Below are 14,349 nucleotides of genomic sequence, written 5' to 3'. Positions count from 1 at the left end.
TCCAATCTGCATAAGGCTACCATTATGACTTCCGAGGTTAAGTTCTACCTCCATCTGCATCTGCATTACATAAGGCTACTATTCTGCCTTCCAATCTGCATAAGGCTACCATTCTGCCTTCCGAGGTTAAGCTCTACCTCCATCTGCATCTGCATTGCATAAGGCTACTATTCTGCCTTCCAATTTGCATAAGGCTACCATTCTACCTTCCGAGATTAAACACTACCTCCATCTGCATTCACATCTTTGCATAAGGCTATCATTCTGCCTTCCGAGGCTAAGCTCTGCCTCCAATTTTCTTTGAAACTAAGCACTATCCCAAGCATTATTTATCTCTCTTTTCTTACGGGCTAAGCTCCGCCCTTCAATTTGCAAGACTAAGCTCTGTCTTGTCCGCATCATACTACTGCATCTTTCATGGGCTGAAATATCGCCAACTCATCCAAAGGCTTCATCGTTCGGAAGTACCATCTTCATAGCCAAAGAACATCATGTCATGGCCTGAGGATCTCTTTCAATCTTTTACATATCATTATTCAAAGGCGTCATGGTTCGGAGGCACCATCATCATAGCCCGAGAACATCATTTCATGGTCTGCAAATCCTTTATCATACGCTTCATGGCCCAGTAAGTCATGGTCTGAGGAAGCCATTCCAAATCGTTCAAAGACAACACTCATGGTCCAACAGGAATTTGCATCATGTTTAAATTTATGCACAATATACACTTCTGTTGTTTCTAATTGCAGGTAAACCAGCGAACAACAGCCATCCTGGCAGGAGCCATCCTGCTCCAATTCCTGCAGCCATATCAAACCTAACCATTCCCATAAATCATCCACTCATCCAGCCCTAGATGTTGCGTCCGTTCTTGAAATCGCCTCATCGGTATACTCCGCCGGTGAATCCTGAACTACATATGGCCTGATTCTTGTAAAACCAGGGATATGTAGGCAAATCATAAGTCAGGGTGTGGCCTAAACCTCTTCAAACCATTTCGCTCGGTCAAAATTGGCCATCATTTCTTTACCAGGAAACTCTTTCATTCGTCCCGGGTAAAGAGGGGCAGCTGTTGATACCTCATTTTTCCCTATATATTTTCAATATGCAAAATAACTTCAAAATAGCATATATATTCATATATAAGCATGTCCAAGTGTTTTATTATTTTTCCATAATATTTAAAGTTTTAAATTGATTTATTTTCTCCCTTTTTATCCATAAAATCCCAATAACTATTTCCAAAATTATTATTTTGATAATTCATCTATTGAATTTTTATATTTATGACAAAATATGGCTAAGGTAATTTTTACAATTTTATTTAGTATTTTTAAATCTAAATTGCATATAATTGCAATATTAGCCCTTTTTAAGGTTTAATTAGGTTTTATATTCATAAAATTTGATTCTATATTTTTAAATTGTTATTTATGTGTTATAAATCATTTAAGCCTTTTAATTAATTTTCAGAAATTATTTATTATTTTTTTAAAATTAAAAGGAAAAAATGGCTATTTAACTTATAGCCAAAATTGGTTTTAAAATCTAGCCCAAATCGAATCCCCAATTCCCCAGCCCAATTCCAATTCAAATCCGACCAAACGCAATTTTAACCCAAGCCCAAACCGGATCTCTACCTACCCATTTGATCATGACTGTTGATCATTCAAATCAACGACCCCCTTTTCCCCTTACCATTTTTAACCCAAAATGACCCATAACCTAATTCATTTGTTACGGTCCGCCGCCCTTGAATCCCCTCTTCTCTCAAAATCTCTCTGAAACCTACAACCAACCCTAGTTGCCGCCACCCAAAATAAGCCTAATCCCCTTCGATCCTCACCCAATCTATGGACTCCCATGGCTGTTGAGATGTATACCGGTTTCCTATGTCTACTGGTTGCCTGTTTCAGAGATTTCATGGAAAGATCTCGAAGAAATCTAGTCTTGCTCAACATCTATCCATGGTCTCTTTCCGGCCATCCATGGCTGTTTGAGTCAGATCCTTGACTTTTCCGGCTAGATCGGTAACTTTTCGAAGTCTTTCTCATTTTTCTGGGTTCTCCAAAACCCTAACTCTAAAGGCTTTCCGATTTTTCTTTTAGATTCTTAGATCTATGTACGTTATGAACCTCTTAAGTGTTTTCCTTAAAGGTTTTTCGATTTTTCAAAGCGACTCTTCGTCTTCAACGATTAGGGTTTTTTTAGCCTCCTTTAAAAATATCTCTTCTCCGATTTTCAGTGTTGGTTTATGATTTAACTATGTTTAAACGATTTGTTTATGTTTTTCTTCTACCTAGTTCATCGTGTTAAAACCCTAAGTATCTTTGGTTTTATCCGGGGTTCTGAAAATGTCTTTTATATGTATGCCTGTTTCGATTAAGTTCTCATGGTTAAATCCTTTCCTTTGTTTGTCTTGACTGATTCTGCAGTCTTACCGTTTTTGTTAAAACCCTAATTTCTTAAAACTTTCCTCACTTGTTACTGTGAGCTTTTGAAGACTCCCTTTACTTATTTTAGTGTGTTGGTCTGATCTCCTCTACCTGTTGCTATGTGTTAGATTATTTCCTTCATTTTTGGTTCTATGTGACTACTTGACCTATTGATTGCCATGTTTCGAATGGCTTCTTTTAGTACTGAATCCTTAGCCTACTCGTGTTACTATTGTATGTTTATCTAGTTGCCTCTTTTGCCAATATGGTTGGCCTTGCATGTCTGATACTCTTGTTCATTCTTCTCTATTTATATGGCGAAGTGCAGAATCAAGATTGTTTCTTGATTGATCTTGATTTCCTTAAGTTACGGTTTTGTTGCAAGGTTTTCTTATAAACCCTTAATTTTACTCATTTGTTTAAATTGATTGATTCCTTCCTTTATTTGCTGTGATATTTCACCCCTGCTGAATCCTTTCCCCAATTAAGTATATTCTGTACCTAGACTCAATTGTATACTCCATATTCTTACTATCCCTTATGTGGTCAGAAATCAATCTTCCTCAAATTGATTTCTTTCCTTAATTATCCCTGTTAGTATCCGTTTGAGCAGTAATCCCTTGATTAAAAGGGATACTTGAATTAATTGATTTTGATTGTGATTACTTCCATATTTGTGTTAAACCTTTACTTGTTACCTTATTTTTCTACTCGTTTTAAAATCTATAAATACCCTAATACTTTCATTAACAAGACACGAACAATTGAGTTCAAAAACACACACTTACACATTCAAACTCTCTTTCTTTCTCTACTACTTGTGCTACTGCCTTGTCTAGCCGGCTGAAAGCCAAGGCTAGATTTTGGAACTCTGATTACTTTACTTTTTCTGCACTTTTCTCCTTCAACTTGTATGTTCTTAATTTAAACTGAAACTCAACTCTATGTGTTCCCTTGTTTGTCAGCCCTTGTCTCTTTCTGCACTAACTTAATGGCTCATGCTATTGAGTTATACTGTGTGTTTATTGTTTTACTCAGCATGCTTAAAATTCTGCCCTCCTTTGTTCAAATGTGATCTTGTTCCTATTTATGTCCTTCGACTAGCATGTCTATAATGTACCTAATTCGTGACTAATTGTGTGTTTCTGATTTGGGTCCTCTATGTTCCCAACCCCTACTCCCGTGTTTGTAACTACTGAAGCATGTAATTCTCTCTGAACTTGTTGTGTATGTGTTGTTGTTGCTCCTACCCCCTTTCCCTTTCAAAAACTATTTTATTAGGCAATTCTTTTGCTGTTTTACAAACTCACTTCAAACATGTTGTTTCTAAAACTATTTTCCAACTCAACTTCTTTGAGTATATGTCGAGCACTCTCACATGAACTCTTAGATCATTAGGTTCCGCCCCTCTTGTGTGAGCCTTGCTTTGGGACCCTTGAGCTCCATCTGAACCTGGACACATAAGGGCTGGCTCTTCCACACTGCACTTACTCTTGGTTATACAATCTGGGTGTGAGAACTGCCCGGGATCCTTGAGGTCCTTAGGGAACTCTGACATACCCATGTATGAGAATGGCTTTGGAACAGTATTGGCTTTTGAGGTAGTTTATTACATAACTTAGAGAGGAAGTCAGGATCAGGCTTTCTATGGTTGTAACTTCTTATTTTTGAATTTCTTATGTAATTCTATCACAGGGTCTGTAATAATTTGTAAACAAATATTGGGGTGGTTAGTGAAAAGGGATGGGGAAATATGCATGCTATAGTTAAAGGGTAGAAAACATGTTATTAGGTTTATATTCCAAGTTGTGCAATAAAAATCATGTTTAGGATTCATACAATGTATTAGGAATCATGTTCTTAGGATTCATGTTTCCTGCTTCAACATCTCATTCATTACTCCATGCTTCGTGTCCAACACTTAGAAATCCTGCTTCTAGGACGAATAAATAAAAATTGTTCCTCATGAAGTCGTTTCTTAATAATTCTGCAACTCTTTTGTATATTTAGAAATTATGCCTTAGGAACTCTGTCGTCTGCATGTGCATATTAGATATCATGTTCTAGGATCCTGTTTGCATATTTTTTAAAAATGCCTAGTTAATTACTGATTCATGAAAAAGGTAGTAAGGTAATAGTTTTCGCATTGCGGAGTTTCTGAATAACTCGTAATAATCTCTGCAGCTAGAACAATATGTTTTAGGTAATAATAATCTCCAAATTGTCTTAACAATTCTGAATACTGCTTACGCGTAGGCAAGCCTTAGGTAATTACTTAAATAAAACTGGAACTGCCTTTCTTGACTGTCATAACCAGCAGAAAAGCCTGATTCGGACTTATTTTCTGAGTCATGTGATAAATTTGGTTCTGACTTAAACACCCTGCTTAGGATTTTAAATTCAAACCTTAACTGTGTATAAGTTATGCTGTCTATGTGCATTGTTTGTGGAGGTATAACTGGGCCTTCTACTTGCTTATATGTTCCCCCTAATTGCAGTCTTATATGTTTTGTATGTCGCTTAAGTATTTTTGCCTATAAACCTGAGGGTCTGCCTATAACTTCCTTCCTATAGGAATAGGAGTCCTAAATCTCCTTGGGACTGACAGGAATGGGACGGATAATAGCATACAATAGAGGTCGAGACCAACTCTCGCTTTAATTACCTTAATGAAGCGGGAAAGGGTAGATATGGATATGATGACCGGTGCGCTAATACACGTGTATCCACTCTTTTGAGGAGTGTCATACCAGGTATTGCATTGATGTGATCCATATTACAAACATACCTAGGACACTCCCCCTTTTTATATTCATAAGCATGCCTTAGATTATAACTCTTTTCAAAATTTTGCCTTTCAATAATTGTTTTCAAACACTTGCGTATTTAAACTTAAATCCCCTATTACTTGAGCCTTACTTGTTTATTTGCTAATTGCATAAATTCAAAAAAACTGTCTGGCCGAGAACCACACTAGTGGATCCTGAGGGGTGCCTAATACCTTCCCCTTAGGATAATTTCAAGCCCCTACCCTATCTCAAGTTATCAAATGTAGTTGTAGATAAACCTTGTAGGTGCCTTAACGCACCTCAAAAATCATTAGGTAGCGACTTTTCAAAAACACAATACCTAATTCCCAAAAGGAAATGAGTCATCATACCTCATGAATGTTGAAACCAGGACTCCTCTCCACGGAGGGAAAAAGGGGGAGCGACAACTGTGTGCAGATCCTGGAGTGGAAGCTTTTGGACCGTAGCATTGGGTGGATACCTTCAGCCTAGTAGGAGATTCTGAGGTAGTCCTGCAGGCGTCCGCATTCCCCGATATTCTCCTCTATCTTTATATTCTATTTTCATTTACTTCAGATACAGATTGTATCTTTCTTTCCAGACAATGGTTCGTAGTATTCGTAGATGGTCCGTGATATTATGACACCGGTTCTGGGTAGGGAGGTACTTGGTATTGTCGTACTTGTTTTTGGCTAAGTTATTAGATTACATCTTCCGCATGTCTTTATTTATTGTTAATATTTCACTATTGATCATATGTTACCTTAAACTGTTAAAAAGGGCTAAATAAAAGAGTTAGTGAATCTATAATACTCGGCTTGCCTAGCTTCCATGAGCAGGCACCATCACGACTCCCGAGGGTGGGAAATCCGGGTCGTGACAAGTTGGTATCAGAGCTCTAGGTTACATAAGTCTCACAATTCACGGACAAGCTTAGTAGAGTCTAAGGGATCGGTACAGAGACGTCTGTATTTATCCCTAAAGGCTACAAAGTTAGGAAAAACTTCATATTTATTCTTTTCTATCGTGCGGTTTGGTTACTCAATGCTAATTGAATTTCTACTCTGTTCTTTCGTAGATGGAGAGAACACGTGCTTCCTCATCCACCGATCAGCAACCCGAGCCCCCAACAACAACTCCTTCGAGAGGTAGAGGGCGAGGCTGAGGCTATGCTAGAGGCCGAGGTAGGGGCAGAGCTCAACCCAGAGCAGCATCACCAGCATCGGAGCCTCAGGTTGACTTTGATTATGAGGTTCCGGCCTAGACAGTTCCGGTGGGCCCAGCGTAGGTCCCAGAGGGGTTTATTGCTACCCAGTACTCTAGGATGCTCTGGTTCGTCTAGTGGGCCTTATGGAGAGTGCCACCCGGGTAGGCTTGCTTCCTGTAGCACCAGCCATCTCTCAGGCTGGAGAAGGAGCCCAGACTCCTGCTACTCGCACTATGGAGCAGATGGCTCCCCAGTTTCAAACTCCAACAGCTAAGCGAGTTAGAGCAGTTCAGCCAGGTGTGGTAGCTCAGACCGGTGATTGAGCAGTTATGTCTGCCGATGCTTTGTGGGGATTAGACAGGTTCACAAAGCTCTTCACTACTAGTTTCAGCGGTGCATCTTCTGAGGATCTCCAGGATTATCTAGACAGTTGTCATGAGGTTATCAGGAACATGGGGATAATGGAAACAATTGGGTCGACTTTGCTACTTTCCGCTTGTTTGGATCCACCAAGACTTGGTGGAGAGATTATTGTTTGGCTAGACCAGCCGAATCACCAGCTTTGACTTGGGAGCAGTTTACTACCTCACTCAGAGAGAGATCTATCAGAGGTAGTTTGAGCGTCTCCAGTGGTTTTATGATCATTTCTCAGTATAATACCAGATTCATTGACTTGGCCCATCATGCGCTTATCATATTTCCCATCGAGAGAGAGAGAGAGGGTTATGAGGTTCATTGAGGGACTTATTTAGCCAATTAGACTTCAGATGGCTAAGGAGAAGAGAAGTGAGATTTTTTTTCAGGAGGCAACCAATGTGGCCAGGAGAGTTGAGATGGTTCTGTCGCAGGGGGTGGTCAAGGGTTTGACAAGAGGCCTCATCATTCAGGCAGATTCAATGGTGCCTCGTCTGGAGGCAGGGATCCGTATGGTAGAGTCCATCCTCCTAGGCCTTTTCAGTCAGCACTTCAAGTTTCTCATGGTGCTTCAAGTGGCCGTGGTTCTCATATGTAGTATTCCGATCAGTATCCCTACAGTGCACCACCAGATCCTATTAGTGCACCGCTGCTCCAGAGTTTTCGGGGTGGTCATTCAAGTCGCCAGGGTCAGTCTCAGTTTCCTCAGCCGCAACACTCAGGTGGATGCTTTGAGTGTGGTAAGTATGGTCATATCTGGAGGGCTTGTCCGAGATTTGTGGGTATTCAGTCGCAGTAGCAGGGTTACCGCGCTATGGTTCAGGCATCGGGTATTCCACTACCTACTCGCCCAGTTAGGGGTGAGGGTAGAGGTGCTAAAAGTGGAGGTAGAGGTATTAGAGGTGGAGGTCAGGAAGCTAGAGGTGGAGGCCAGCCAGCAGCAGGCCATCCCAGAGATGTAGTTTAGGGTAGTGGGGCCCAACCCCGATATTATGCTCTTCTAGCCAGGCCTAAGGCTGAGGCTTCCGATGCAGTTATCATAGGTACTATTCTAGTTTGTAGTAGAGATGCTTCAGTTCTATTAGATCCAAGGTCTACATACTCCTATGTGTCATCTTTTTTTGCACCGTATTTGGTCATGCCTAGTAATTCCTTGAGTGCCCTTGTATATGCATCTACACCGGTAGGTAATTCTATTGTGGTAGATCGAGTCCATCATTTGTGTATAGTTGTGATTGAGGGTCTCGAGACTCATGTAGATTTGTTACTTCTCGACATGGTTGATTTTGATGTCATATTGGGGATGGACTGGTTATCACCCTACCACGCTATATTGGACTGTCATGCCAAGACAGTGACCCTAGCCTTGCCGGGTTTACCCTATTTAGAGTGGAAAAGGATTACTGGTCATTCTACCCGTAGTGTTATCTCTTATGTGAAGGCTCGGCGTATGGTCGTAAAGGGGTGTTTGGCCTATTTGGCATATGTTTATGATTCTAGTGACGAGGTTCCTTCTATTGACTCTGTGCCTGTTGTTCGTGAGTTCCGTGAGGTATTTTCTTCACATCTACCAGGTATGCCACCAGACATGGATATTGACTTCTTCATTGATTTGGCTCCGGGCACTCAGCCCATTTCTATCCCGCCGTATCGTATGGCCCCGCTGGAGTTGAAAGAGTTGAAGGAGCAGTTTCAAGACTTGCTTGAGAAAGGCTTCATTAGACCTAGTGTCTCACCTTGGGGTGCACTGGTGTTTTTTGTTAAGAAGAAGGATGGATCGATGAGAATGTGTAATAATTACTGGTAGTTCAACAAGGTTACAATCAAGAATAAGTATCCATTGCCGATGATTGATGATTTGTTTGATCAGCTTCAGGGTGCCAAGGTATTTTCGAAGATCGACTTGAGATCTGGCCACCATCAGTTGAGGATTAGGGCATCCGACGTCCCTAAGATAGCTTTCCGCATTCGGTACGAGCATTATGAGTTCTTGGTAATGTCATTTGGGTTGACTAATGCCCCAACAACTTTTATGGATTTGATGAACCGAGTGTTCAGGCCTCACTTGGATTAGTTCGTAATAGTCTTCATTGATGATATTTTGATCTATTCCCGCAGTCGGGAGGAGCACAAACAACATCTTAGAGTAGTTCTTCAAACTTTGAGGGCCAGTCAATTGTATGCCAAGTTTTTGAAGTGCGAGTTCTGGCTGAGTTCAGTTGCATTCCTGGGTCATGTTGTATCAGCAGAGGGTATTCATGTTGATTTGAAGAAGATAGATACAGTCGAGAACTAGTCTAGACCCGTATCAGGTACATAGATTCCGAGTTTCTTGGGTTTGGAAGGCTACTATCGTCGGTTTGTGGAGGGCTTTTTGTCTATTGAAGCCCCGATGACCAGGTTGACCCAGAAGGGTGCCCAGTTCAGATGGTTAGATGTGTGTGAGGCGAGCTTTTAGAAGCTCAAGACAGTTTTGACTATGACACCGGTGTTGGTTTTGCCCATAGGTTCAGGGTCATATACAGTTTATTGTGATGCATCTCGTATTAGACTTGGTGTAGTGTTGATGCAGGATGGCAAGGTCATTGCCTATGCTTTGCAACAATTGAAGATTTATGAGAAGAACTATCCGATTCATGACGCGTTGAAGATTTGGAGGCATTATTTGTATGGCGTAGTATGTGAGGTGTTCAGTGATCACAAGAGTCTGCAGTATTTATTCCAAAAGAAGGAGCTAAATTTGAGGCAGAGAAGGTGGTTAGAGCTATTAAAGGACTATGATATCACCATCTTATATCATCCGGGAAAGGCCAATGTGGTGGCCGATGCTTTGAGTAGGAAGTCAGCCAGTATGGGCAGTCTTGCTTATATTTCGGTCGGTGAGAGACCTCTTGCCTTAGATGTTCAAGCTTTGGCCAGTCAGTTCATGAGGTTGAATGTTTCTGAGCCCAGCCGTGTGTTAGCTTGCACAGTCACTCGTTCTTCTTTATTGGAGCGTCTCCGAGATTGGCAGTATGATGATCCTAATTTGTGTGTCCTTAGAGACACGGTGCATCACGGAGGTGCCAAGCAGGTTACCTTAGGAGATAATGGAGTTTTGAGATTGCAGGGTCGAGTTTGTGTGCCTAATATGGATGGACTCCGAGAGTTGATTTTAGAGGAGGCCCATAGTTCCCGGTACTCTATTCATCCGAGCACCGCTAAGATGTATCAGGATTTGCGACAACATTATTGGTTACGGAAAATGAATAAGGACATTGTTGCATATGTGGCTCGGTGTTTGAACTGTCAGCAGGTTAAGTACGAGCATCAGAGGCCCAGTGGTTTGTTCTAGAAGATTGAGATTCCTGAGTGGAAGTGGGAGCGTATCACCATGGACAACGTTGTTGGACTCCCACGGACTCAGAGGAAGTTCGATGCAGTGTGGGTTATTGTTGATAGGCTGACTAAGTCAGCGCATTTCATTCCTATGGCAGTCTCCTATCCTCCGAGAGGTTAGCTGAGATCAATATCCGAGAGATTGTTCGTCTTCTTGGTGTGCCCGTGTCTATTATTTCGGATTGAGGTACACAATTTACCTCACATTTCTAGAGAGCAGTTCAGCGAGAGTTGGGCACACGGGTTGAGTTGAGCACAATGTTTCATCCTCAGACAAACGGGCAGTCCGAGCGGACCATTTAGATTTTGGAGGATATGCTCCGAGCTTGTGTCGTTGACTTTGGAGGCTCGTGAGATCAGTTTTTGCCTTTAGGAAAGTTTGCCTACAACAACAACTACCAATCGAGTATCCAGATGGCTCCTTATGAGGCTTTGTATGGTAGGCGGTGTCGGTCGCCGGTTGGATGGTTTGAGCCGGGAGAGGCTCGGTTGTTGGGTACAGATCTAGTTCAGGATGTCTTGGACAAGGTCAGGATTATTCAGGATAGGCTCCGTACAGCTCAGTCCAGGCAAAAGAGTTATGCCGACCATAAGGTTCGTGATTTGGCTTTCATGGTCAGAGAGCAGGTATTGCTTCGTGTTTCGCCTATGAAGGGCATGATGAGATTTGGGAAGAAGGGCAAGCTTAGACCTAAGTTCATTGGCATGTTTGAGATTCTTGATCGAGTGGGAGAGGTGGCTTATAGACTTGCATTGCCACCGAGCTTATTAGCCGTGCATCTAGTTTTTCATGTGTCCATGCTTCGGAAGTATCACGACGATCCATCCCACGTGATAGATTTTAGCACTGTCCAGTTGGACAAGGAATTGTCCTACAAGGAGGAGCCGGTAGCTATTCTAGACCGACATGTTCGTCCATTGAGATCGAAGAGTTTCCCTTCTGTTCCTGTTCAGTGGAGAGGTCAGCCTGCTGAGGCATCGACCTGGGAGTCCAAGTCCGATATGCGGAGCCGTTATCCCCTTCTTTTCCCCGATTCAGGTACTTTCTTCTTATGTCCGTTCGAGGACGAACGGTTGTTTTAGAGGTGGAGAATGTGATGACCCAAATGGTCACCACTTATTTTAAAACAATTTTTCCCAAGGCCTTAAAAACCTCTTTCTGCCTTACCTCGATTTGCGTGCGTAGTCCAGACAGGTAACTAGAAAGACCTTATGTGAAAATCGGTAAAAATGATAAATTGTGCCTTTAAAATGAGATTAAGTTGACTTCGGTCAATATTTTGGATAAACGAACCCAGACCCATGATTTTATGGTCCTGGAGGGTCCGTAGGAAAATATGGGACTTGGGCGTATGCCCGGAATCGAATTCCGAGATCCCAAGCCTGAGAAATGAATTTTTAAAGAAAATTATTTTCTAGAAAATTTATGAGTTTTTAGAAATGAAAAATATTTGGAAGTTGTTGGTATCGAGCCCGCATTTTGGTTCCGAAGCCCGGTACAAGTCTTATATGTGGTTTACGTCGAGCCTGTGAAATTTGGTAAGAAACGGAAGTCGTTTGGTGTGATTCGGACCCGTAGTTGTAAAAATTGATACTTTGAAAGTTTTGAGGGTTTTCTTAGATTTCTATGCTAAATTCGTTGTTAAAGATGTTAGTTTGGCGATTTGATCGCACTGATAAGTTCATATGATGTTTTTGAGTTAGTATGCATGTTTTATTTGGAGCCCCGAGGGCTCGAGTGAGTTTCGGATAAGTTTCAGAAGGTTTTAAACTTAGAGAAAAGTTGCAGGTTTTCAGTTTCTAGTGCACAGGGATTTTGTGCTTCGCGTTCGCGTGGCTTCACTCACAAACATGGGAGGAAATCTCCCTCAGGTGAAAATTTGTTCTTCGCGAACGCGTGGCTGTGGGGGGAATACCCTAGGAGAACGCGTCCAGGCTCTCGTGAACGCATATGGTTAGTGGGCTGGGGAGGGATTTCACATTTTACTTTATGCGAACGCGGCCATACGACCGCGAACGCGAAGGCTCTGGGGGCTGAAGCTCCACGAACGCGAGCTTGTTATCGCGAATGCGATGGTCAATTGGGCTTGACCCATCGCGAACGCGATGAAGGTCTGCCCAGTGATTTTAAAACAGAAGCAAAAATGGGCAGAACCCATTTACTTCATATATTCAAAATTTGGGAGTATTGAGGAAATTTTCAAAGAGCAATTTCTTCCCCAAAACATTGGTAAATGATTCTAAACCTTTTTTATGTTGATTTCCCATTGCATTTCATCAATTTTCATCCTAAAATCTAGGGTTTTTTGATTAATTGGGATTTAGACCTCGTTTTAGCGTCGGATTTTGAAACTAATTGTATATTTGGGCTCGTGGGTGAATGGGTGATCGGGTTTTGGTCCGAACCTCGTGTTTTGGCTAAGCGGACCCGGGATTGATTTTTGACTTTTTGGGAAAAATGATAGAAAACCTATAATTGAGTATTGAGTATTAATTCTTTAGCATTTATTGATGTTGTTAAATCAATTTGGACTAGATACGAGTTGTTTGGAGGCGATTTCTAAAGGAAAAGCGGTGTTTGAGGCTTGAGTTGGTTGCGGAAGTTCAAAGTAAGTGTTTGGTCTAACCTTAGCTTGAGGGATTAGGAGTTGTGTCCTATTTGTTACATGTTACTTAGTGAGTACAACATATAGGCATGGTGACGAGTATCTATACGTTGGTGTCAAGCATGTCCGTGAGTCTTAAATTGAAATTGTTGTGTTTTTAATAAGTACTACGAATGCCTAAGTTGTTGATTCTCTGTGTTGAGCAAGGATTATGATTGTTCTCGTGGAAATTGCTTATGATTGGATATTGATGCTAGTTGAGGTTCTTTTGTGAAGATAGATGTTGGAACAAGTTTGGTTATAGCTGATTTTTACTTGCAAGGACGTAATTGTACCGTCGATTCCCTTGCCGGGATAGTGTTGTTTTTTATTGTTCCCTTGCTGGGTCTCTCTTTGTGATTGGTGTTGAACTGTATATGTGGATCGGGTTGCACACTGAAACAATATTATGTTTGGATCGGGTTGCACGCCGCAATAATAATATAATTGGATCGGGTTGCACGCCGAAACAATGATAAATGATATGGATCGGGTTGCACGCCGCAATAATATTTTTATGATTTGAATTGGGTTGCGCGTCGCAACAATATATAATAAAAGTGTTTATAGATTGATAACGATTTCCTTATTCTTTTGCTGTGAATTTTAATTAGTTCTTTATGTTTTTCTCTCAAATTACTATTGGTAAATGATATTTCCCACAACATGTCCCCCTCATATCTTTAATTGTGTATTTCTGTTTATTTTCCGCTGTATATGATATAAGTACACAGGTTTATGTGGTAGTCTGGTCCTAGCCTCGTCACTACTTCGCTGGGGTTAGGCCAGACACTTACCAGCACATGGGGTCGGTTGTGTTGATGCTACACTCTGCACTGTGTGCAGATCCTGGAGTGGCAGCTTTTGGACCGTAGCATTAGGTGGCTGCCTTCAGTCCAGTCGGAGATTCCGAGGTAGTCTTGCAGGCGTCCACAGGCCCCGGTGTTCTCCTCTATCTTTAAATTCTATTTTCATTTACTTCAGAGACAGATTGTATCTTTATTTCCAGATAATTATTTGTAGTATTCGTAGATGGTCCGTGATGTTGTGACACCGGTTCCAGGTAGGATGTACTTGGTATTGTCGTACTTATTTTTGGCTAAGCTATCAAATTACGTCTTCCGCATGTCTTTATTATTGTTAATATTTCACTGTTGATCGTATGTTGCCTTAAACTGTTAAAAAGGGCTAAATAAAAGAGTTAGTGAATCTATAATACTCGGCTTGCCTAGCTTCCACGAGTAAGCACTATCTCAATTCTCGAAGGTGGGAAATCCGGGTCGTGACAGACTTCCCTAAAGAACATTTGATGGAACATTTATAGTTTCACTAAGAATGTTTATCCTGCAAACTTTTTTCTTATATTGCTTTCTTCTATTTGGTTGGAGGAAAATGTTGGTGAATATGTGAGCTCAACAAAATTTGGCGTGCAAGCCAGTAAAAACCCCACTGATTTTCAGAAGAAGAAAAAAACTCAAAAA

Source organism: Nicotiana tabacum, chromosome 10, assembly GCF_000715075.1.
Source record: "Nicotiana tabacum cultivar K326 chromosome 10, ASM71507v2, whole genome shotgun sequence".
Classification (NCBI taxonomy): Eukaryota; Viridiplantae; Streptophyta; class Magnoliopsida; order Solanales; family Solanaceae; genus Nicotiana; species Nicotiana tabacum.
Note: the sequence above shows the minus strand (reverse complement) of the source record.